We start from the raw sequence: 26,756 nt of genomic DNA, 5'->3' as shown, positions 1-26,756 counted from the left end.
ACAACCAGCCTACTATACACAAGCAACTAACCATTGCCTATGGCATGGGTTGTCAATGTGGTGCCTACATTGGGCTACAAAATTTGGACTACAATTTTTTTTGAACTACAATTCTGCCTGGGCTTGATGGGAATTGTATTCCAACAAGTCTGGAGGACACTATGTTGACTAGCTCTACCTCCTTGCTCCCCATTCAAAACACTGACAGGCTTTCCATTTCTCTGCAGACCAGGTTATGGTGCCTCTTTCTCTGTTCTCTGAAAACAGCATAACAACATCGAGTGCTACGAGTCACTACTTTTATTGTCATGGAACTACAGTAACTGTTAGGAAATCTGTCGCTTTAGTAGGGACACTTATCAACAACTGTGAATATGTGTTTTTCACGCCTGCAAACTAAAGTCACCAAATTTGCAGAACCCCTTGTTTTCTCAGGTACATTTCTCATCCCGAACCCACTCACTGCATTCATGCGTCCTTCAAAAATGAATTATTCTTCGCGCAATAACATTAGTTATTTCTGGCCTCCAACAAGGTCTGCTGGTGGCTGTGGGAAAAGAGCATAGATAAGCAAGTTTCTCTCTGATGAGAGACTCTGACATAAGTAGACATAACAACTGCAATCCTTCTTTTTTTTAAGCCATTACTTACTATAAATGAAATGTGATAGTGTTGCAGATAACCTATCTCAGGGTCATGTCATACATTATGATTTTAACAGGTACACCTGGCTGAGCAGAGGTAAATGGAGAAAGCTTGAGACTGCTGTATCAACTCTGTTGTAAGAGCAGATCCAATGAGCTCTTCTTTTCCACCAACTGTTTCCTGGTAGAAGCTATTCTACCTAGCCGATGAGCCGAGGGAGAGATGGAGCACTGGGGGAGAATTCAGGCTTGGGAAATATTTTCCTATAATTATAGGAATACAGTCTCATTTTCTACTGTTCCTTTCTCACTGTAATACCTGTTGCATTATGGAACTGTGGCTTTTGGACACGGGTGGCGCTGTGGATCAAACCACAGAGCCTAGGGCTTGCTGATCAGAAGGTTGGCGGTTCGAATCCCTGCGACGGGGTGAGCTCCCATTGCTCGATCCCTGCTCCTGCCAGTTTGAAAGCACACAGTGCAAAGTAGATAAACAGGTACCGCTCCGGCGGGAAGGTAAACGGCATTTCCGTGCGCTGCTCTGGTTCACCAGAAACGGTTTAGTCGTGCTGGCCACATGACCCGGAAGCTGTACGCCGGCTCCCTCAGCCAATAAAGTGAGATGAGCGCCGCAACCCCAGAGTTGGCCACAACTGGACCTAACGGTCAGTGGTCCCTTTACCTAGCATGTCGAGCTAAATTTCATTCACACTAATGGGCATGGTCTGACATGGCAATGAACATGACTGATCACATCCCTATTCTTTCCACACCTGTGTGCTTCTGTTTCCCCATACTTCTCCCATGCAAATTCCATCACTTTACCCCTGTATTTTTCTAGGTTAATTGGGTTGCAAACATGTATTTTTTTTCTGGAACCAATTAGCACAAAGATGAGCCCTAAATTTCCAGCAGATTTCCAGAAGTAGTTTTTGCATCCTATGAAAGGCCTATGAATTCCAAAAATTGCTATTTGCAAAAACTTACCTTAAAAGGAGGGGGGGGGGAGGAGACCCTTCGACTGGCAACTTAATTCTACTTATTTATTCATAAAAAATTATACCACACCATTCCAGTTTGCATCACCTCAAAGCAACCATTTTATAAAAACCCAGTAATAAATTAAAGGCATAGAAATCTGGCTCATACTTGCTAAAATGAGGGCCTACCACATGAAAAAAAGATTGCCCTGAAAGACAGATGGTTTTCAGAACAAGAAAGCTTTAATTAATGGATGTAAAACAGTAAGATACCTTGAAGCACACCGAAAGCATTTTCATTGAAAGCCCTTTTGTACAACTATTCAAAATTTGCAGTAGGAATACATGCCCATTGAACTTCTGAATAGATAATGCATAGGGCTGTGCTGCAAAACTATATTTCGTCAGTTTGATTTGCTCCCCTCCCCCTTGACCTTGCGTATTTGGGTGTATGTGGAGATAAAGGAAGAGTGAGTGTCAGCATCTGTTTTGGCTGAGAGCTGTGAAATGCAGAACAGAATCTGGCATTGACCATGAAATGAGTTCACATGGAGCTGAGGGCTTCAGGGGGTCAGTATAATTGGTCATCAAAATCCAGTGACATATTTGCTGGCATTAGCCACTCACAGCACGCATCAGAGCGAACCGGGCTTGTCAGTTGCGGAAGGACGAATGACCAAGAACTACCTTGTGGGCTTGAAATGTTAAAGCAAATTAGATGTGATGGAGAAGCAGGCCGTGCTCTTGACACCCTGAACTGATGGAGACTAATTATTTAAAATGCAGAATACAGCACAAAGCAATACATAGTGTAACAATAGCAGTTCCAAAAATTGGGAGTCCTTATACAGTAGGTTCTCCACAGACAGGTTTGTGAAGCTGGTGGAGGGAGAGATTTATTTTCTTCTTAAAAGAAGGGAGACCAGCTTTCATCAAAGGTATTTTCCTTTATAACCCCATTTGCAACTCCTCTAAGCCCAGTTAGTCATTCTGAACTAGTTATATAACAAACATTATTGAATTACATTTCAACAGGTAGCTCCACCTGGGATTTCCAATGATATGATATCACTAGACATGTGGCTACTAATAGAAAAAGAATTTTTATTGAATTTGTATGTAGCCATTTTACTGTATTTTTAATTAAAAAATAAACAAGACCAATTATTTTAAAGGGTTCTATTTATTATTATTTTATTATGGCTTCCCAGTTTTTAAAAGTTATGTCAGTGGTTCGTTTTCTGTAAACACCAAACTGATTATTACTATTATTATTGATGTAGTCACAAGCTGCTGCTGTTAATTGTACATGCGCAAGCAGGGGTCAATCTACAGCAGTGTTTCCCAAACTTGGGTCGCCAACAGTTTTTGGACTACAACTCCCATCATCCCTAGCTAGGAGGACCAGTGGTCAGGGATGATGGGAACTGTAGTCCGAAAACAGCTGAAGACCCAAGTTTGGGAAACACTGATCTACAAAAATGAACCAGTAGGAAAGGTAAGGTCTGCAAAATGGATGGTGCTAAATAAGCAATTCATTCCTGTCTGGAAGCAAAAAAGTGAGTGTAAAATAGTGAAAATGCGACTAATGAATATAAATAACCAAATAAATACAATTAAAACTAGAGAGAAAGCCATTGCCTGACACACAATCAACAAAGGGGCATATCCCCCGCCCAAAATAGATGGATGGGTCTGGCGTAGAATGCTTCTAATTAATCAATATAATTAGGCCTTTCATATGACTACTTCTTTTAAAACCTCACAAGCCAGAAGAGGCACGCTCATTGTTAATCTTAATTATTGTTAGTACATTACAGAATAATTGAAAACTTCTTTGACCCTGCTATTCTCGTTTTCTCAAATATTTATCTTCATAAATGCCAACGGGGTCTTTTGCTCAGGCTAGAAAATCCTATTAAAATGCTGTGCATGGGTTTCGTGACTCGATGCTACAGTCAGACCTCATGTTACGTCCACTTCAGGTTGCGTGTTTTCGTCTTGCGTCCCGCAGCAACTGGGAAGTACTGGAATGGGTTACTTCCGGGTTTCGCCGCTCGCGCATGCGCTGAAGCACCAAATCGCGCCAGATGCGGGGCTTCGAGTTGCGGGCTTTTCACGTTATGGACGGGCCTCTGGAACGAGTGCCGTCCGTAACATGAGGTACCACTGTACTTCCAACCTAGTTCCACTCAAATCTATCCACAAGCAACTAGGTAAATCTCAACAAACAAATGTTTGAAGCTAAAAGAATGCAGTATATGATTGTGGAAGCCATAGAAGATGACCCTCATCTGCTTAATTTTTTTCTCCAAATGTGTTGGGGACGTAGGAATCATGTAGTATTGTAGAAGTGGGGAAAGCATATGCTCCTAATCTATTTTATAAATGCAAGGCAGGGTACATGTATGTGAGCAAGTCACAGTAAGTTTGCTTCATTATACAAATAGCATAAGCTGTAATATTGTTCTAAGGTAAAGGTAAAAGGTAAAGGACCCCTGGACGGTTAAGTCCAGTCAAAGGCGACTATGGGGTTGCAGCGCTCATCTCGCTTTCAGGCCGAGGGAGCCAGCATTTGTCCACAGACAGCTTTCCGGGTCATGTGGCCAGCAGGACTAAACCACTTCTGGCACAACGGGACACCATGAGAGAAACTAGAGTGCATGGAAACACCGTTTACCTTCCCGCTGCTGTGGTACCTATTTATCTACTTGCACTGGTGTGCTTTCGAACTGCTAGGTTGGCAGGAGCTGGGACAGAGCAACAGGAGTTCACTCCGTCATGGGGATTCAAACTGTTGACCTTTTGATCAGCAAGCCCAAGAGGCTCAGTGGTTTAGACCACAGCGCCACCCATGCCCCTTTACCAATATTGTTCTAAGACACGGGAAACATGTGGCATGTAGTCCAGTCCAAAGCCCTTTCTTCCTAGAACAGCCATTGGTCAGGCAGCAGAAGGAGACAGGCACTGGGGTGGGCAAAACTGTAAACTTCCATTTATTTCATTTTTCCACTCTTAACTTCAGTTCTCCACATTCATTTGTGAATTTTTGTTGGAAAATGGTTCTCATGAAAATTCAGCAGCATTTTAGTACAATTTTCTCCTAATGTACACATTTTTTGTATTTGTTTTTTTCTTAATGTATGTAATTTTGCAAGGCCATTTTCTCTTATCCAATGCTTTGTATGTTATTTTCATGAATATATGCCTCTATATGCAGATTTTATGCTCGGCTACGTGCATTTTGGTACACACTACTTGGCTGGAGAATTGCAATGCAAAATTAAGAGAAATGCAGATTTTTGGCTGTATCTCAGTTCTCTTACCGTTTCATGAAGTGTGAATTGGGTAAGCTCACCTTTCTTATGAGAATAGAATCAGATTCCTTCCCCATATCTACAAAGCACTTGCCACCCATATGACTGTAACTTGACTTCTTAGCTCTAAGGATCTTTTTTTCCAGAAAGGCAAGCCCAGCTATGATGTATCCTCTTACCTGGAACCATTAAAAAGATTAGAAAGTAATTTTGACCATTTGGGGCCTGCTAGGGACAAGTACACAGATATTACAAAATACAAACCAACCCATAATTCCATCGTTTAAGAATTGCTTGAACTTCAGCGCATTTGTTTTGAATTAAATGCCACTGATACTTCCCTGCAGTAGCATTTTCGTATGCCACATTGCCCTGTGGATGGGAAGTGACCTGAAACTAATAAGGTAACTCACGAAAGCTGACTTTCAGTTACTTTGAACAGTAAACACATTTTAGGTTGTTGGCACAACAGCCAGGCAGTGATCCTAAACATGATTGATTCTTAGTGCAGAAGAGCCATAATTTTAATTTTTAAACTGATATTGTTAAAATCTTGTTGTGTGTATATATATATGTGTGTGTGTGTGTGTGTGTGTGAGAGAGAGAGAGAGAGAGAGAGAGAGAGACCCTTTTTTACACTGGAGTCTCACTTTCCAGATGTTAAATGCATTTCTAAACGTGCTCATCAAAATATCCATGAATTATAAATAATTATTTTAATTTTGCAGCTCATAACTCCCGGTTGTCTGGTAGTTTTGGAATCACTAATTCATTAATACTAGAACACATATGCCACAAATTTCAGTAACATAATACGTAGCCTAGCAATTCTGTGTTTAAAAATTCATTAAATGCATTTTTAGATTGGAGCAAAATTGGTTTAGCATCCAGCAACAGGGGCTTAATCTGAAAAGAAAGCTTTTCATTTTCTGGGTTGTGCATCGGCAGCGATTGTGAATAACCAATAACATCAAGCAGATAGAGCCAAATGTTGGTCTTGGCTAAATTTGGGCCTCGAATATAGTGATGGAATGATACTAATTATATTGCAGGGCAAACACAATAGAATAGCTGCTGCCAATTTAATGTTGAAACACATGCAAAAATACAAATGTAATCATAATTTAATAAATAGAGAAAATGCCCATGAGGAAGATAGATGGAGGGAACTTTCCCAGATCCCTAGTCCATCATCTAAACCGTAATGAGGATGGAATAAGTCCAAGGCTAGAACTGTCCTAGCTTGCCCTACAGCTGTGGCCTGGATAATGAACAACAAAGGAAGGAGGGGACAGTTCCCATTCTTATATTCGACAGACTGTTATGAGATAGGGAGCTGCCTTACAAGGATGTCAGGCAATTTGCCTATTAGTCTCAGCATTTTTACTGGTAGGCAGTGCTTGGCCAGGGTTTCAGGCAGGGGTCCTTCCACACCCGACCTGGAGATTGCAAAGACTGAACCTGAAACTTCCTGCATGTAGAATATTCACTCTACAACCAAGCTTCTCCTTAATAAATTGTGTGTGGTCTGTATTTCAAGGTTAATACCATTCTGCTAAGTGCATGTACACACACACATGCTGTCAGATGGCTGTTGCAGGACTCCAACCTCTCTTTTATAGGCTTTATTTTGGTGCAAACTATTTACAGTGAAGCTCATGTCTGGCTCAATTGCTTGCAGAATCCGGGAGTGGCCGTCTTTTGGACCTCCCCCAACATAAGAGTTTCATTACCGCCAGCTTTCTCGTCCCCTCTTTGCGCCTTAGACTACTGCGCAGGATGGGTGATGGCAAGGGCGTGTTTCCCTCCTGTCCAGCTTCCCCAGGAGCGGTGTTAAGGCTCCCACTAGCACCCTCTGGTCCTTGCACCTCTTCCCCACTGGAGGTGGGGATTTCCTCCTCCCCGGAAGAGGAACTGCTTCGCATGATTTTCGGAGGCTCCCTGTAACACAACTGCCCTTCTATTTCTCATCTCTGAGCTGATGGCAGTTCCCTGACACACACACACACACACACACACACACACACACACACACTGGATCACATCAAAATACAGCATAATGAGAGAAGACCCTTGAAATCAAAGGACTTATGCTTGCTATGGCTAACGTAAGTCCATTTATTTCCATGGGTCTGCTCTGCATATGACTTAGCTGCATACGACCCTAAATCTTCATCACAGAGAGTATACAACCCATCAACCCACCTACAAATGCAATGTTATGGTTGCGCTGGTGCTAAAGCTTTCTATGGCTGTGGAGAGGGACCCTGTTTGGGGTTTTTTGTATGTTGTATGAAAAAACAACATGTGATTGGTTTCTTTTTCTATGGTCTAATGTAACTGCATTTCTGTTTTTAAATGTTAGTCATTTGGAGACTATTTTAGGAAACAAGGTATTATCATCATCGGCCTCGGTTCAGTATATCTGAAGGAGCGTCTCCACCCCCATCGTTCTACCCAGACACTGAGGTCCAGCACCGAGGGCCTTCTGGCAGTTCCCTTGCTGCGAGAAGCCAAGTTACAGGGCCTTCTCGGTAGTGGCACCCATCCTGTGGAACATCCTCCCACTAGATGTCAAAGAGAACAACAACTACCAGACTTTTAGAAGACATCTAAAAGCCCTGTTTAGGGAAGCTTTTAATGTTTGATGCATTACTGTATTTTAATATTTTGTTGGAAGCCGACCAGAGTGGCTGGGGAAGCCCAGCCAGATGGGTGGGGTATAAATAAATCATCATCATCATCAACATCATCATATTTTATCAAGACATTGCATATGTGTTGTGAATATCTTCTAATGCACTTTTTTCTTATCAGTTCTTAAAGATAATTTAAATAAAGATAAAGATGGAAGTAAATGTGTTTACCTCTCTTTACATTGCTTAGTTAAGGCTAGATTCAGATATGATTGTAAGTTCGGCAGTCTGAGTCTGCGCAACGAGGTGAGCTCCCATTGCTCTGTCCCAGCTCCTGTCAACCTAGCAGTTTGAAAGCATATCAGCGTGAGTAGATAAATAGGTACCGCTGTGTCACTTCAGTCTGCAATCCGCTGTGGATTTTGCCAACAAATCATAAAAGTGAAACTGGCAAAAGATTTTCAAATGCTGTTACTTTCAACATGAGAGACTTAAAAACATGCTTAACTTTTTTCATTGATTTGCTATAAAATAAAATTTAACATGAACAGCTTTTAGAAATGTTCTCAGCAAAGTTTTCTTTGTCCTTTACACAATGGGTCATTGTGAATGAGAAACTGCAAACCAAAGTATGAGCTTTGTTTCAACCATATAGGTTAAATACTCTTAACTTGAAGTTTGATTCTAGAATTGGGTTTCTCACAAGTTCAAAGGTGAAGAGACATGAGAACTCACCTGTGTAGAAATTTGCTTGTAGCCAGTTTCCACACAGGAGTGCTACTGTCAGTCACAGCTAATAGCAGAATATCCCAAAATTGAATAGGAAAATACTGTGGTTTTCAGGTGAATGGTAGAGATTGCACTCATATATATTCTTATAAACCTTTTCGTTTGGCTCAGTAAACTAGGAGAATAGATTTTATACCCTACTTTGTTTGTTTGTTTGTTTTGTATGGTGCTTATCCCTTTGTTAGGTTTCTGTTATGCCACTGTGCAGTTCTTGGAGTCACAAGACTCTGTTGACATTCCAGATTGTTGGAAGTCTCACGGGAGATGGGAGATGGATAGTGAAGTTACTGGTTTCCTGTTTCTGTGTCCTGTTGTTTTCTGTCTCTCACAGAGAGCAGACGCATATTCTTTTCTGTCTTGCATAGTTAGAAATAAAGTAGCAATGTAGCACATATTCCTGGCTCCTTCTGCTGCTGTCTGAGTACTCTGTGCAATGGAAAACGTGCCTGAAGTCTCATTCAAAGGCTTAGGTAGCTATTACTGCTTGGCCGTACGGAGGCTCTAACACCCTTATGGGTGTGCGTTTGTGTGTTTATATATATATGAATTCATATGACTTCATATATTCATATATATTCATATATGAATTCATATATATGAATGGGTGAAAGGGTTGAGTACATTAGGTCACAACAGTTTATTGGGTGATAGCTGAAGCAAATGTTGAACAACCATCATCTGACAAGAGGCGCAGTAATAGCTCATCATTCAGTATCACAAAGTCAGAAAAAGTTACCTTCTCGAGCCACTTCTGCCTGGTTTTAGCTTAAAGGTTATGTCGAAATCAGGTGAGTCAGCAAAATGGAAAATAAGTTCCAACACAAGCAAATGGAAATTCATCCATACATTTGGGCAGAATCTCCCAAACTAACATACTGTTAAGAAAGTTGGGTGCCACCCCTAATCTTTGCCAAGCGATTGCAAGATTCTAGGGGGGTTCCGGGTGCTCATCAGGGTCTGTGTTCCTTTCAGAATCAAGATGCAGCAGAATCTAAATGCAGGGTGTCCGAATGGAGTCCAAGGCATCTCTTTCGGCTGGCCAAAGATGGATCTCTCTCTCTGTTCTCCAGCTATCCCAAGCCTTGTGCCACAGGCCCCCAAACTCTTCATAACCAGTTACCCTGGCAACCTCCCAAATCTCCTGTCTCTCTTCACACCTCAGGGTAGGGGGGACGACAGTTATCTTGCATTGCCAATGACCCCAGGTAGCTCTGTATTGTTTCTTAATGACCCAAGCTCAGCCAGGTCTTTTGCATAGGCTAGACCAGAAATTCCTGAGCAGCTTGCATTTCCCCTTTGTATCCCTAATAATCAAAATCCTACCATTTATTAATTTATAGGGTTTGGGATCGTGTGTTCCTCCCCCCAGTCCCCCCCCAAAGATCTTTATTGAAACGTAACATATATACATAATAACCAAAATCCCCAATGATTCCCTCACATAAAATATAATATCTAAATTACAACAGCTGCATAATTATACACTTAATTATAAAACCCACCACCAACCCTCTACTTCCCTCCACAGCAATTTGAATTCTTTATATTTCTACCTTTCCCCCCTTGCATTCTATAATAAATTATTTTTGTTTGATTCTGATTTTTCCTTCTTTCTTTATTGGTTTTGTTATTGCTTACATTTTTTATTCTAAGCCTATTAGCATCTCATTTTTAGAACAATATTTTGACATATAAACTTCGAAATACTTACAACAATACTATAAGGGGATCTGCTGGTGATGACAAACCAGTCTTGGGATCACAGTAGTGAAAATTCCCTGTTAGAGACTGCTGACATTCAATGAAACAGAGCGGAAAACTCCCACAGAACGACACAGCCATTCTGTCCACATACTATCTCAGTGAGGACCACAACACTCTGAATGGTTACTAAACAACATTTCAATCATCCCCTCTTTGTTTAGTTGACATTAACACTGATATAATTAACCCTTAACTTACAAACTGAATGATCCCCACTGTTGCACTTTCAGCAGGTTGTTCACATTACAATAAAATATCACAAGTTCAGCGTGCCATTAAAACACAGTGTATCAAATAAAACAAAGGAATGCAGAAAGTCGTAATGCACAATAAAACAGCTACCCTGAAAAAAGTGCACCAGCAGCCAAGACTTCAGTTCTATAAATCAACCACCCCCTAAGCAAAAAAGAAGAAAGTCCTATTTTGTTCAGTGGTATTTACTCCCAGAAAGGCTGCCTGGGATTTCAGCCTAGGAATATTTTTGTACACTGAAGAAAGGGAAGGGTAACTTGACAGATTAATAGGTGATCCTCACTTTGTAAGTAATCAGGGAACTCATTACTCATTACTTTATATTTCCTATCTGATGTATGCATTATTTAACTAGTATTTCTGTGAATAATTCTACATGCTAAAACTGATTCCCATTGCGAAAGAAAAGTTCATATTTATTTTGTGTACATCAACATATTTAACATTTATTTAACGGCTTAATATAAATTCACAGAAGGCAAAGAAGTCATAATGTATTAACATATGGAAATGCTCAACTTTTTTTCTGAGATGAAGTAAGGACAGCTTGTGATTTAAGAATGTTCAATTCACAAGATGAACTCAAATTATCTGCAACAAAAATGCTTAGGTTCTTACCTTAAATCAAATTAATGCAAGGAGAAAAGAGTGCTATTATTTTAATATATCTTTTGCACTGGAAGAAAGTGTGCATATTGAGCGAGGAAAAGTTTTTAAAGTTCAGCAATACTGGTATGATTGAATTTCATTGTTAATGGAATTTTCTTCTAGTAAATTAAACAGAAATTGCTGAATTAAAATGACTTTTTGTCCTTTATTTTCATATTTCTTTCCTGCTTGGCATACATCATACATCGGGAAAGCTAAAAATAAAAATGTTTCTAATCAGTTGCTGAGCGTTCTTGCCTTTTCCTTATTGAACAAAGATATGAGCAACAGGGGCAGAATCCATAAGTATTTAACATTATTTCCAAGACTTTTCTCTCTCCTCAACCCCATTTTGGGCTTAGAAATATACTTTTCCACTTCCCTTTCTTCCCTAGTATCATATTTTCATGCATATAAATGTTGAGTCATCACAGCATCTCCTGACAGGTGGTAGTTGTATAATAAATTGGCACTCCTTGCAACTGCCTTCATAAAATAAGTTAGAAGTAAAAACTGAAAATGCAAGGTCACAAAAGAGATGTGTTTCAGCTGTCTTTGAAAAACACAAGAGCCAAAAACAGACAAAAAGTAATGCTGTTTCTCAGTCCACAAATGTGGCTAGGTAACAGCAATATCTACTCAAGGGTTAAAGAAAAACATACTTCTGAACCCTAAACACTATCTAAAGCACAGGTACCAGTTTGTTACACATGAGGGCAATGGAACCCTTTTGGGAATGGGTGCCCTCACCCAGGTGGTGACAGTGGTCCAAAGTGCTGAAGGAGGATATTGGCAGCATGGCACTCTCTCATACTTCCTCTTTCATCTCTGTGCCCTTTTCAAGGCTCAGGTTAATTGTATTGGATCTGACTTCTATCCAGGTACTAAAACTGTGTCTTTCTGCCTCTTAGGAGGGCTGTGTCATTGAAATTCTACTCAGTGTTGATCCAGAGTAGATTCCAATGTGTAGTTAGCAGAGTAACAACTTAAACACATTGCAGGATTCCCCCCCAAAATAGATCAGAGGCAATTAATATTTCATCCAGCAGAGCTTTACTGCCACTGAAGGCAAATGAGCATAATGGTCACAAATCCAATTCAGTCAGGACTGGCACTGTCCATAAGAAATCCAGTTGCAGCAGACTTAACTTAAACTTACAATAGCTTATAATAAGTCTAAATCCTTAACACTAAGCATACTGTGTACAGAACACCACACCAGAAGGAAAAGATATAGAAAAGAATGTGAAACCCAGGCTCCTTCTGGCCCTACTTTTATAGTCAGCATGACCTTGACAGAAAGAGATAACAGAACCAGTTTAAACCAGCTGTACTCAGCTTCTCTGAAGGATCCCACCCATCCATCAGGAACCTTCTGCTTGCTTCTTTTACACAGAGAAGCTTCCAGAACCCTCTTGAATTAAGTAGAATAGGAAAGATCGCTACACATCAGATCAATACTTTCTGCACTTAGAAATGCAAACTGTGAGGCTTATCCAGGTGAGTGACTCACTCAAAAACCCAAATGTCCCAATGGGCCTAAAGTGATTGTCCGCTCCTGATCTAGAAAATACCTGCCCCTTAGTAATACAGTGGTACCTTGGGTTACATACGCTTCAGGTTACATACGCTTCAGGTTACAGACTCTGCTAACCCAGAAATAGTGTTTCAGGTTAAGAACTTTGTTTCAGGATAAGAACAGAAATCGTGCTCTGGCGGCGCGGCAGCAGCAGGAGGCCCCATTAGCTAAAGTGATGCTTAAGTTAAGAACAGTTTCAGGTTAAGAACGGACCTCTGGAACGAATTAAGTACTTAAGCTGAGGTACCACTGTACAAAAGGTTGTCATGCTTGATCTAGGACCTACCCAAAATAACAAATTTAAAAGTGCATGGAGCTACATTTGAAAACTGCTTGCTACAGGCCTCTTGTTCCATTCCATTGAAGGGATTTCTAGCACTCAGCACAGGGTTTTTCCAAGAGCTGCAACTTACGTATTGTAACTCCAGCTTCTTTCCACCTGAACAATTCCTTCTTTCTGGTTACCTTCCAGTTTTATTTCACACTGGAAATTGCTAATAATATGGCATGGATGTAAACATTGCAAGCTGTTTCACGCGAGACAGGAATAGGAAAGATTGCAGTTTGTTTCAACATTCAACCTCATATTCTCTCCGCAACTGAGGTGAAGCTCAGTTAATAAGTCTGAGAGAGCTCCTAGCTGTGCAGGTAAACCTTTGTTGTTGTTGGGGGATATCACAGAATTATAGAGTTGGTGTCAAGAGCTCATCCTACACTTGAATAGGACCCTGGCAGAGATACATGCCCGACTGACATGTTCTCTCCCTCCTGGTCGATCGTTCGGGAGCTTCAAAAGCTTTCTTCAGCCCGAACATCACAGCGACTGATGCCAACAGACATCAGCACACTTAGGAATCCGCAGAGTCTTCGCAGCTGTAACAGACCTCAGCAACTCAGCATTTTGGCTAATCTACTTTTATTTACATATAAACACACACGGAACACTGCAACATGGCTCCCTCTCTCTCTAGCATCAGACAGCAAAGGGAAAAAGAACAAAGGACAATAGTCCCACTTCATGGAACACAGTAACACTAACACCCTGTCTCTGTCACTTTCCACTTTGTGGAGTCAAAACATACACTGTCATGTGACAGACAACAACCCCATGACTGCAACACAGAGCAGGAATTCTAACAGTTGGAAGGGACCCGAAGGGTCATTGAGTCCAACCCACTGCAATGCAGGAATCTCAGCTAAAGCATCCATGACAGATGGCCATCCAACCCCTGCTTAAAAACCTCTAAGGAAGGAAAGTTCACAACCTTTCCAGAGAGACGGTTTCACTGTTGAACAGCAATTACAGTCAGAAAGTTCTTCCTGATGTTTAGTCAGAATTCCCTTTCTTATTGCATGAAGCCATTGGTTTCAATCCTATCCTCCAGAGCAGGAGAAAACAAACTTGTCCCCTCTTCCATGTGACAGACCTTGAGATATTTGAAGTTGGTTGTCATATCTCTTCTCAATTTCCTCTTTTCCAGGCTAAACATACCCAGCTTCTTCAACCATCTCAATGGAGATGGACTGTGAAGATTATTGGTTATTCTGAATGGCTAAACAACCTGAATTAGTCCAGGGGTATCCAATGTTCTGCCTTTTAGAGGTTGCTGAACTGTGACCCCCATCCTCTTTGATCATTGGCCATGCTGGCCATTGTTGATGGGATTTCTAGTACAACAACATCTAGAGTGCACCACATTGGTTTCTGCTTTGAAAATTTGTTTAGGGTTCAAAAGAAGGGTACAGTAGCTGCTTTCAGACAACCGCAAATGGACTTGTAGAAAAAGAACTGAGCTTCACCTAACTTTTGCTATTTTAACGTCTCAGTGTGATATCTCAAACAGTACAGGCATGGTGCCAAGTTGCTGCAGTGTGTGGGAAGAGAATCAGACCAACAGATTGTCGCAGTTATCAATATAGCCGATAGGAAAAGCTGAGCAAATCCCAATGTTCTGCTGTAATATTCTTGCACAAAGGAGGTCAGCACTGTGGCTTAATCAATAAATGGCACTTAAACCCAACTGTGGCACTTCAAAACTCAGTTGCATCCATTTAAGTTAATTCTGTGTGCTCATCTGGTCAAAGTCAGGGCACACCCATATGGCTGTACAGTGCACATACGTAGACTCAATATTTGAGATTGGTTTCCTTCCCTGGAGAGTTCCCACATAAGTCAAGCTTCAAGGCAAGCAAGCAAGCAAGCAAGCAAGCAAGCAAGAAAGAAAGAAAGAAAGAAAGAAAGAAAGTGTTATGTACTGAGTTGAATGGGATACAGCGGTCTGATAGGTCCTAGAACAATAGGATTCAGAATGCAGCAGCCTGATTGGTCCTAGAACAATAGGATTCAGAATGCAGCAGTCTGATTGGTCCTAGAACAATAGGATTCAGAATGCAGCAGTCTGATTGGTACTAGAACAATAGGATCCAGAATGCAGCAGTCTGATTGGTCCACAGGAGCCACCCAATGCAGCTCCAGGTGGAAGTGAATCCACAACCTGATTGGCCTACAGGAGAATCGCGGAATTAGCTAATCACATGGGGCCCATTGTGTAAATAATGTATATAAAGCAGACATTCTGGTGGGAACTTCCATTCTTCCTCACCACTATGAGCTGAATAAAGAGCATGAAATCTACTCTTGACTCCAAGTATATTTAAGAAAGAAAGAAAGAAAGAAAGAAAGAAAGAAAGAAAGAAAGAAAGAAAGAAAGAAAGAAGCTGTCTGCATGGCTAGCTCCCTATAGTGAGCATGAAATTGTCCTGAAGGAACAGACTCCTGTGTTATTTTGCCGAAGAACCTGTATAATTCATCCAATACTGGGCAACAAACATCAACTCTTCTTGTTTGGTTCAGTTCATAATGGTCCTTTCTTCAAGGTCATAAGCTGTCATAAGCTGTATGCACACAATAGCCTTTTCAACACATTCAACTGACGGCTATAGTTCTGGGACATACCTGTGGGTGGAGTTTCCCTCCCTCTTTTATGTGTTTAACAAAAGAGGCAGAATGAATAAAAATGAATTGCTGGAAGGTACTTGATCCATGTTAGCTGAAAGACTGGTATACTTAGAATCACAGAGTCATAGACTTGTGGACTCATAGGACTCAGCGAGACTGGTAAAGAAAAAGTGATTTATATGCATTGCATATGCGATATAACATTGTGCCACCAGATGGGGTCCCGTTTTTCTCTACCTGTTTTCCCTGTTTAAATTTACAACACTTTAGACTGAAACGCTTCTTTGATGTGTCTAGATCCAGGCATAGAGTCATAGAATTGTAGATTTGGAAGGGACTCCAAGGATCATCTAGTCCAACCCCCTGAAATGCAGGAATCTCAGCTAAAGCATCCATGACAGATGGCCACCCAACCTCTGCTTAAAAACCTCCAAGGAGAGTCCACTATCTTCTGAGGAAGTCTCTTCCACTGTAGAACAAAGTTCTTCCTGATATTTAGTCAGAATCTCCTTTCTTGTAACTTGAATCTATGTTGTTTTATGTACAAGTGAAACCTTAAAAGGTAAAGGTAAAGGGACCCCTGACCATTAGGTCCAGTCATGACCGACTCTGGGGTTGCGGCGCTCATCTCACTTTACTGGCTGAGGGAGCCGGCGTACAGCTTCCGGGCCATGTGGCCAGCATGACTAAGCCGCTTTTGGCGAACCAGAGCAGCGCACAGAAACACTGTTTACCTTCCTGCCGGAGCAGTACCTATTTGTCTACTTGCACTTTGAGGTGCTTTTGAACTGCTAGGTGGGCCGGAGCAGGGACCAAGCAATGGGAGCTCAGCCCGTCGCGGGGTTTCGAACCGCCGACCTTCTGATCGGCAAGTCCTAGGCTCTGTGGTTTAACCCACAGCGACACCCGCATCCCTAGGTGAAACCTTACCTTTATGTCATTTAAACATCACATAGGATCTAAATAGTTTTCTGAGGGAATCTGAATCTTTATGATGACTGTAAGAAAAGACTGTACTTAACATACCATACAAACACTTAGCAGTAGCAATGACTTTCCCCCATAAATTTTCATGTGCATTGTGGTTTGTTTGTTTTTGAAAGAGTGATGAGTGAGAACAGATTTCAAGATACTTTTAATTTAGGCATTCTGGTATTGTGACTGGTTACATTCCAGCCCAATGGGCCTAAATATTAAGATCCACGCACCTTGAATTTGATGAGCTGCTTCAGTTGCCGAGCAACTAGTTTCATGAGTGTGGCAATTCTGCTGTCCGTCTAATATTGAAGACTGGAGAGCACTGTTATCTCGAGAGTGAGTGACAAATATAGGAAGGAATACAGGCATACATATAATGGCATATGGGATGCCTTCCTAGAATACTTTGATTACAACAATATTGCCACCAAACATCAACTGCTGAGACTTGATACTCTGACTTGATGCTCACACAGAAAAACATATTCTTATTCATCCCATCCTGTCCATTTCATGTTTCCCTTTTATCTTCACTGTCTTAGGATTCGCATATGCTCCCATTTACTCTGCATCTTGTGCCCTCCCATTGCTGGTTTGGAACAAGATGTAGACATGATGTTAGCTTAAATCCACACCTATTCTGTACATACTCTGTTGTTTTTCCAGTGGTATCTTGGTTGTTGAACTTAATCTGTTCTGGGAGTCCGTTCAACTCCCGGAACCGTTTGAAAACCAAGGCGCGGCTTCCGATTGGCTGCAGGACTTTCCTGCACTCAATCAGAAGCCGCATCAGCCGCATCGGACGTTTGGCTTCCAAAAAATGTTTGCAAACTGGAACACTCACTTCCGGGTTTGTGGCGTTCGGGAGCCGATTTCTTCAGGAGCAAAGCCATTTGACAACCAAGGTACCACTGTACCGCATTTTGATGAGCTTTCCCCTAAACCATGTACAATCCAAATGGAGAAAAAGAACAGCCTAGCTGTGTTTTATGCTGGTAATGTGTGCATAGCCTTATTCCTAATCTTCATACATATATGTTTGATTGCAAACAGAGCAATCAAAGGTTTCCAGTAATTCTTCAGAGTGCCAAGATTGTAAATTTATTAATTTAGTACTTTTCTCCCCAATAGCTTTGTGCCATTCAAAGAGATGATAATATATCTATTTTTTAATAAATCATTTACAGAGGCAGTGCTTTAGGTTCAAAGGGTGGGTATCAGGAACTGCTTTTCCTAAGCCTACCTAGGGGTGGGTTAGAGGCTATCAGAAAGGTCAATATACCTGTAGAAAAGCCTCTTCAGTGGAAATGTATAAAGAGAAACTCTGCTTCCTAGGATCCACTTGTTTTTGCCCATGGATGCAAAGGAGCAGCTGTAGTAGCTTAAGGCAGCAGAGATGCGTCTAAAAATAACACAAGCATCCTGGCTGTGTTCTTGTCAATGTCTTCATAAAGCACATCCCCCCCCAAACACTTTATATAAACTCAAAGAAGCAGGCAGGGAGAAGAGAGAAGGTTGTTGATCATTTCTTCACTTTTCCCAAACTGCTTGTAAAATTGTTCAGAATGCCCTGTTTAATCACCGTAATCAGTGTAATATATATGCCAGCTTTATAGGGGGAAATACACAGATGTTTCCTAGTAGGGCATCACCACCATCGAGCCAAGTGGTTTAATCGGGTTCTTCCTCTTCACAGTGGCATCTTTTACTTGTGGCAACAGACAAATGACCTGCCATCAATTTGCTCTGCCGGGAAAAGGCTTTTGCCACCTTTGGCCTTTGGCCCCCAAAGTGATTTCTAGAGCAAGCATAAGACTATGCAACAATGTCTCCAAACCCACTTCTTTACCTAGGTATGACCTGCTTAGGAGACATAGAATGTTTGCTTTTATTTTGATGTAATGGAAAGTGAATGTAACTCAACCTTGTACTGTTATTTATTTTCCTCTTCACCCCACCCTCTCCCCTCATTTATGCATTATTTTTTGGGATTGCTAGCTGTTGGGTTGTAACTGGGACCTCTCTGTTTTATTCTTTGTACAGTGGTACCTCGGGTTAAGTACTTAATTCATTCCGGAGGTCCGTTCTTAACCTGATACTGTTATTAACCTGAAGCACTACTTTAGCTAATGGGGCCTCCTGCTGCCACCACACAATTTCTGTTCTCATCCTGAAGCAAAGTTCTTAACCCGAGGTACTATTTCTGAGTTAGCAGAGTCTGTAATCTGAAGCATCTGTAACCCAAGGCACCACTGTAAATGACTAAAAAGAGAGAGATATTGCCCAGATGATCCCTAGTCCTGACAAAATCAGATGACACAGGGAAGCCCTTAGGGCTAGGAGTGGCCGCTGAGACCATATAACACCAGCCCTGAAAGACCTTCATTGGCTCCCAGTACGTTTCCAAGCACAATTCAAAGTGTTGCTGCTGATCTAAATGGCCTTGGCCCAGTATACGTGAAGGAGCGTCTCCACCCCATCATTCAACCCGGACACTGAGGTCTAGCACTGAGGGCCTTCTGGCAGTTCTCTCACTGCGAGAAGTGAAGTTACAGGGAACCAGGCAGAGGGCCTTCTTGGCAGTGACACCCGCCCTGTGGAACACCCTCCCATCAGATGTCAAGGAAATAAACAATGACCTGACTTTTAGAAAACTTCTGAAGGCAGCCCTGTTTAGGGAAGTTTTTAATGGTTGATGTTTTGTTGTGGTTTTAATATTCCGTTCAGAGCCGCCCAGAGTGGCTGTGGAAACCCAGCTAGATGGGCGGGGTAGAAACAATAAAGTATTTATTTATTATTAGGTATTTGCGAGCCTGGGGGGCTGCATCCAGCCCCTGGGCCTTAGTTTGCTGACCCCTGGTGTAGGCGAAGGCAACAGTCAAGGCTGTGCAGATGCTTTGGTGGGAGAGCCTGATGAGGTCTCTGATCTCATCACTGTCCTGTCCTGTCCTGGTGCTGCCCAGGCGAGCTGCAGAATCCAGAGGGTGGCTTTAGCCCAACATACTTGGCCACTACAGTGGTACCTCAGGTTAAGTACTTAATTCATTCCGGAGGTCCGTTCTTAACCTGATACTGTTATTAACCTGAAGCACCACTTTAGCTAATGGGGCCTCCTGCTGCTGCTGCAGCACGATTTCTGTTCTCATCCTGAAGCAAAGTTCTTAACCTGAAGCACTATTTCTGGGTTAGCGGAGTCTGTAACCTGAAGCGTATGTAACCTGAAGCATATGTAACCCGAGGTACCACTGTATAGCTGTTAGGATGTTGTCAGTGGCTACCGGCTGGTTGCCCAGGAAAATATAAAGGCAAGAAAAAGTTTCTTACCGTCCTTTTTTTATTTCAAACTTTACAGAGAGAGAGGCTATAGAACCCAGCTTCTTGGATAATGGCGTTCCTAGTGAATCTCCACCCCACCCTCTCCCACTTCATCATCTTTTCTACGGATGCTGCTGTGCTCTCTGCCTTTGAGCGCTTTGCTCTCCTACTTTTAAGGTTCACCGGGTTCTGGGAGATGGTGAGTCTGCAAAGCTTTCTAATGACAACATGTCAGCCAGCTGCTGCTCTGGCTCTCCCATTATTTCCAAACTTTCCCCCTCGTCTGTCTCTGGGCTGTGACCTCCCTCAAACCCCTGTTGTAAATGGATACTGTCTTCCTCTTCCTCCTTCCTGGAAAGGTCAGGATGGGGAGATTATCTCTACCACTCCTCCTGCTCCTCTGACCAGCCCCTGACATCAGCTTGTATTAATTTTAAGCACTATAGTATCATATGCCCATGACTTCTGTGAAATGCTTGCATCATGTAACTGTAGTAAGAAATGCCACAACCCCACAACTGGATCATCATCACATCATCATCATCATTTTATACACTGCCCATCTGGCTGGATTTCCCCAGTCATTCTGGCTTTGGGAGACTATTTTTAGGGATGGATAAAGCTCCCATCTGACACCTCAGAGAGCTGCTGTCAGCCAAAGGGTACAATACTGTGCCAGATGGACAAACACAGTATAAGAGTTCCTAATTCACAGTTGTGTATGGCTCCTAGCTCAGTCTGCTCATTCACACAGATGCCTGTAACTTTTCAGAGACAGTAGCGCACTGGTCTGTGTAACCCATATTTTATCCATTCCAGTTAGGCTACAGTGACTTCAGTGGGGTTTATGTGCCCAAAGATAAATCCTCATGTTGCATCATTCATACTATATCTTCCAGCTAATAGTCTGAATGTGTGGAACTGCCTCATAATCAGGCAGATTGTCATAATGAGGCAAACGACATGGGCAGAGTCAGATCCTGACATAGCTACAAACCCTGAGGGAATTACCCAGGTAGTGGCGAGGATGATGTGAAGAAACTTTATGCCAACCTTTTTCAACATGATGCCTTCCAGACATGCTGATTGCGGCAAATGGGTGCTGTAGTCAAAGGGATGTGGTCAGGACAAGTGGAAGGGGAGGAAATCTGAAGGAGAGAGAGAGAGAGAGAGAGAAATCCCCTCTTCCCACCCAACCTTCAGAAGAAGCTGGTTGGACTTTGTATTCAGTAGTGCAGCTAGGTCATGTTTGATGTTACTCCGTGGTCTTATGGAAAGGTCTCTGTTGGTGGCTCCCCATAGCTCAGATGCATGATTCATAACAGCTAGAAGCCATGCATTCAGTACTGTGAAATTATTTCTCCCAGTGTTAGAATGCATCACTCTATGCTACTTCATTTGCCATTTTACCATCCATTCACTCAGTACAGAGAGGAGCTCTTCGCAATCTCTTTTTGTTTTAATGATCCTGAAAAAATTTGCATTGTCGGCAAACTTGGCCACTGTCAGGGAACTGTCATCAGCTCAGAGGCGAGAGGTGGAAGGGCAGCTGGGTTACAGGAAGCCTCCAAAGATCGTGGGAAGCAGCACTTCCTCCGCAGAGGAGAGAAGCCCCGCCTCTAGTAAGGAAGAGATGCTGGGCTCGGAGGATGCAAAAGAGACAAGACACCGTGCATGAGCAAAGCGGGGGGGGGAAGGCAGGTCCCCCTTTACCCACGCCCTCTCTGCACAGTAGGTTTACGCGCAGAGAGGGGAGGCGTCGGATGGGGGTCAAGAGACTACTCTGCTGGGGAAAGTATAAGGACCGCCCACTCTCAGATTCTGCTAGTGACTGAGCAAGACATGGAATTGAGACGTTCTGCACTGTAAATGTTTTTGCACCAATAATAAAGCCTTTGAAAAAGACCAGTGGGGATCTTGCCTGTTCGCTCTTGAGCAACCACGCCAGTCTGCATAACAGCCACCTCATTGCTCATTCCTAAATCTAGATCCTTTATAAACAATTTAAAAAGAATTTTCCAGTACCAGTCCTCGAAGGACTGAATTTTCTACATCTCTGAATCCATAGAAATGCCTATTTTATTGCTACTCTTTGATTTCTGCAACATGACCAATTCATGATTCACAAGAGAATCACGGCAACCAGTGTCAACCCAGGTGGGCATTGGCATGTCCATTATGACCCAGGTACAGATGCTAGTAAGCTCTGTTTACTGCTGACCCCAATATGAGCTGCTTTTTGGATGATCATTTGGATTCCCTGTAGGCGATGGGGCTATGGTCTTTGTCCCCCTGCTCCAACCCTAGCTGCAACACTCTTTAGGGAAGCAAGAGGCTGAGAGGTCCAGCAGACCGGGCATCTATCCTTGCCCTGGGCAAGGGACCAGGCATCACTATTGGTCAGTTGGTCTCACACCCAGGAGAACACCCTCTAAATTCCTGCCACCATTGGCCAATTTGGTGGCAGAAGGACGATCTGGCCTGCAATAGGCTGGTTCCCAGAGGAGGCCTGGGGCCTGTCTGCAAAGCTACCCAAGAAGGGCAAATGGGCTTCTCCTACCAGCACACAACAGAACTGAAGCCTAGCTTGGTGTTTTTTTTTGTAAACATGTGCTATTTAATGCATTTTAGGACTGTAAAAAAAAAAGTAATTAGAACTGGTGCATTTCCATGCTGCCCGCCTTATTTAGGGATATGCATATTCTAACAGGTATTTTTTTTTTTATAAAAAAGAGGCAAACAATAGCAAGGTCCACAGCCTACCTATTACATTTTCATCTGTTCTGATCTAAAGCGTGAAATCAGTCAGAGTTCTGATTAATTTAAGCATGCTTGGAAGGTGATCCTGATTGGTTTTCAAAAATTAACCGCTCTGGGATTATCAAGCGGAAGGCTATAAAGCTTTCACTTGGCAATCACTGTATATGATACTTTAATGTGTAAGCTTGGGGAGATAAGAGTAGCTGAGGTGCAGGGTGTGTCTCCACCCGTTCAAGTTTTATTTCTCATTTTACTGCTGCAGATGCCTCACAATATCTAAACAACTGACAAGTTCTGTTATCAGCTAAGCTGAAATTAGAGCTGCAAGCATTTTTAAGGCGAGAAAACCACACTTTGTTCTCAACTTGCAAAGTGCAAGTGCCTTCACGATCAGTCAGATAACTGTTTTGGGGAGGAGTTGAGGTTGAATGTCTGCAATAGTTTGCAGTCAACCATGTCAACCCTTTCCTTTCTATGGCAATGGTGAAATTAACATTAAGATAACATTAGCTTATCTTAAAGTGTCAGAAAAGAGCTTGGTATTTGTTATTATCTGTGCTCCTGAGAATGTTGCTTTTTCCTGGGAGATAACACATTTCCTTTTATTTATGGCTCCACATGGGGTGTTTTACAGTTGCTATGCATTGTTCAAGTTCAGGATACTACCACCTCCTTTTTATGACATTCTCTCTCATGTGAAGTTTCAGAAGTGGTGAGTCCAGTGGCATTTTCCATCACATGTTACCCAAGCTGTCTTGCAAACGTGTGATGTTAGCTGCAAAGATTCCAAAAAAGTTCCAGCTAGCGAAGAATGAAAAACAAAAGTCAAATGCACTTGATGAAATATGAAGTAGTTTAAAAGAAAATGTGAAGACGTTTGGATTATTTAGATTAATGTTTTGAAGGGTAAAACTACTTTAGTTGAGATTCACTTACATCTAGAACATTTGAAAGCCAGTAATTACTCTTAAAGTATCTAGTATAGTTCAAAAATTGTCGCACTGTTTTGCCTTCAGTGTAATCTTGTTATGCAGAAGAGATATACAGCCTGCGGACTGTCGGGAATCAGCGTGTTTTTACATGAATAGAATGTTCCCTTTTATGTAAAATATGCATCTCTGGGTTATTTGTGGGGCCTGCCTGGTGTTTTTACATGAGTAGAATGTGTGCTTTTATTTAAAATGCATCTCTGGGTTATTTATGGGGCATAGGAATTCATTCATCCCCCCCTCCAAATATAATCCGCCCCCCCACAAGGTCTGAGGGACAGTGGACCAGCCCCCTGCTGAAAAAGTTTGCTGACCCGTGCTTTAGACTGTGTGGCATTATGGAACCAATCCAAAATGCCAGTTTGTCAGGATCTCAGTTAAGCGATCCTGCCTCTTTTGCTTTGTATCTAATTCTAATTTAACAGTAATGAAAATGGAGGGGGAAGAACAGGACAAATGAATTCATAGGATAGGCTAAGACTAGGTGGCTGGCTCAAGGTTGTCACCAGGGAGATTTGTGCTTGCATGGCGATTTGAAGCTGGGGCTCATCTGTCCAAGTCTGGCTTTGCAACTGGTGCTCCACACTGACTCTCTACAGAGCCACAGGTTTCTCAGAAAGAGCGCTGTGCAAAATTCCTCTGCACTAGAAATCACTAGATCAAACATTGCTGAGTCATGAAGCAAAGATGTATAGGTCCTGTCTATAAGTGTATGAAAGATTTGTGACTCTATCCTGCAGGGACCAAGTTCCAAACCATCTGGTCATGACAAAGAAGCCAAATAGCCGTGACTATTACAGAGACACAAACATATGTATCCTAGTGATGATCTCTAAATCTGAAAGCCAGTTTTAAAGCATGGATGCAGATGCTTATTTGGCATTCATCTAAACTGCAAGGCAAAATAGAATGTGTTTTTGTATATGCCTTGCTTCAAAGGTCCTGTTTTGTTAAACAGCATAATAAAAACAGCACACACTGTGAAATGATTTCACTGTCTTGGGCCTGATTGGTGTCTGATTGACAAGGATATTACTTGGAGGTCATGTTGTGCTGACCCAGAATTTCAGTGTCCGCTACCTACAGTCCCAAGATGCGTGGCTTTAGGGTTCTCAGATGGCCTTCCTCCTGTTACAGCATTCTCTGACACCATAGGTTCAGAGTGTCAGTGGCTGCTTAATGTGTTTGAAAGGGGGACTAACGGATTCATTCAGTTTTGTTTTGAGCCACTTAGCAAGCAATGGTTTCTTTTTTCAGAACCCCCCCCCAAAAAAAACACATATTTGGGTTGAACTTGCTTATGCATGACATTTTCACCTGGGATTTTATATATGTTGATTGTTTTCATAAGGCATCAAGATGCTTTACCAAACAGCTTCCAATGTTTATTCCTAGTAGCATAAGTAAAAGCAGATCACAGGCTTTTTAGTGCAAAGCATTGCTTTCAACGAGGGACGTGGGTGGTGCTGTGGGTTAAACCACAGAGCCTAGGACTTGCCGATCAGAAGGTCGGCGGTTCGAATCCCCGCGACGGGGTGAGCTCCCGTTGCTCGGTCCCAGCTCCTGCCAACCTAGCAATTTGAAAGCACACTAAAAAGTGCAAGTAGATAAATAGGTACCACTCTGGCGGGAAGGTAAACGGCGTTTCCGTGCACTGCTCATGACCCGGAAGTGAGATGAGCACCACAACCCCAGAGTCGGTCACGACTGGACCTAATGGTCAGGGGTTCCTTTACCTTTACCTTTACTATTGCTTTCAACAAATATTGCTAGTGACTGTGCTGTGATGTGTGTGCTTGTGCATGTATGGCTCTTAGAAATGAACTTTCACAGCTTGGATGACAATCTTCTTCTTCTTCTTTGGTGATCACTCATAGCCGAGTAAGATTGCCTTCCATAAACACAGTTTTAACAATGAGTCCGTAAGTGACTGTGGAGGCCAATTCTGGATCCACACGTCCTTCCACAGTGGGGACATTTGTTTCCAGGTAGGAGTTGATCATGGTGTGGATATGCCAAGCGTGCCTTCCTCTTAGCACATTTCTCCCTTGCGTCCTGAGTTTGAGTGTCTTCAAAGCCCATGACACCTTTGGTAATAGCTGTTCTCCAATTGGAGCGCTTGCAGGCAAGTGTTTCCCAATTGTTAGTGTTTATACTACATTTTTTAAGATTTGCCTTGAGACAGTCCTTAAACCTCTTTTGTTGACCACCAGCATTATGCTTTCCATTTTTAAGTTCGGAATAGAGTAGTTGCTTTCGAAGACGATAATCAGGCATCCACACAACATTTCCAGTCCAACGAAGTTGATGTTGAAGAATCATTGCTTCGACACTGATGATCTTTGCTTCTTCCAATACACTGGTATTAGTTCACCTGTCTTCCCATTTGATTTGTATTTTTTTGTGGAGACACTGTTGATGGAATCTTTCAAGGAGTTGGATAACAATGGGCCATTATCAACTAAGTCAAAACCCATCCAAAATTTTGAATGAGCCTAGCCTAGTGCTAGCAGTCTCTCCCCTGTTTTTTTGAGAGAGAGGTTCTTTTATGTGGGAGGCGTGTGTACAGTAGCAAAAATCTCCTTTAAAGCCTAGGTTGTTGTACAGAGCATTTAGTGGGGCAGTCCAGGAAATGGAAGGTTCCTGTGTACAGGAGACTGGACAATTTCCTGTTCTGGATGGGGTTGCACTCTTTCAGAGAAAGAACAGGTTTGGAATTTAGGGTTGCTCCAGGATTCACATGGAAGTTCAAGTGGCCTCAGTGGCTAGGAGTGCCTTTTACCTACTTTTTACCATACGTGGTGGGAATGTAAGAAAGTGAAGGACTTCTGGGAAATGATTTATAATGAATTGAAAAGAAATGTTGAAATATACATTTGTTAAAAAACCAGAAGCCCTTCTATTGGGTATTGTGGATACAGAAATTCAGATGAATGATAAAAAAATGTTTTTATATGTGATAACTGCAGCAAGGATATTGTTAGCCCAAAGATGGAAGCAAGAAGAAATGCCAACGAAAGAAGAGTGGCAAGAGAAATTGATGAACTATGCAGAGATGGCGAGATTAATTGGGAAAATTCAGAACCAGCGGGACCAGACTTTCCTAAAGGAATGGAAGAAGTTTTCGATATATTTGGAAAGCAACT

The 26,756-nt window shown here is 42.2% G+C and overlaps 1 long non-coding RNA gene across 1 annotated transcript in view; it reads right to left on the bottom strand.

Moving 5' to 3' along the window:
* Positions 1–26,756, bottom strand: part of LOC308597875 — a 991,146-nt gene that overhangs the window by 219,995 nt on the left and 744,395 nt on the right. Inside the window, exon 2 of the long non-coding RNA XR_014013240.1 lies at positions 4,121–4,250. This is a non-coding gene — a long non-coding RNA (uncharacterized lncRNA). The remainder of the gene's footprint in view (positions 1–4,120; positions 4,251–26,756) is intronic.

The sequence above is a fragment of the Podarcis bocagei genome (assembly GCF_964188305.1).
Source record: "Podarcis bocagei genome assembly, chromosome: 11".
NCBI classification, from domain to species: Eukaryota; Metazoa; Chordata; class Lepidosauria; order Squamata; family Lacertidae; genus Podarcis; species Podarcis bocagei.
Note: the sequence above shows the minus strand (reverse complement) of the source record. Positions and strands in the feature narration are given on the sequence as shown.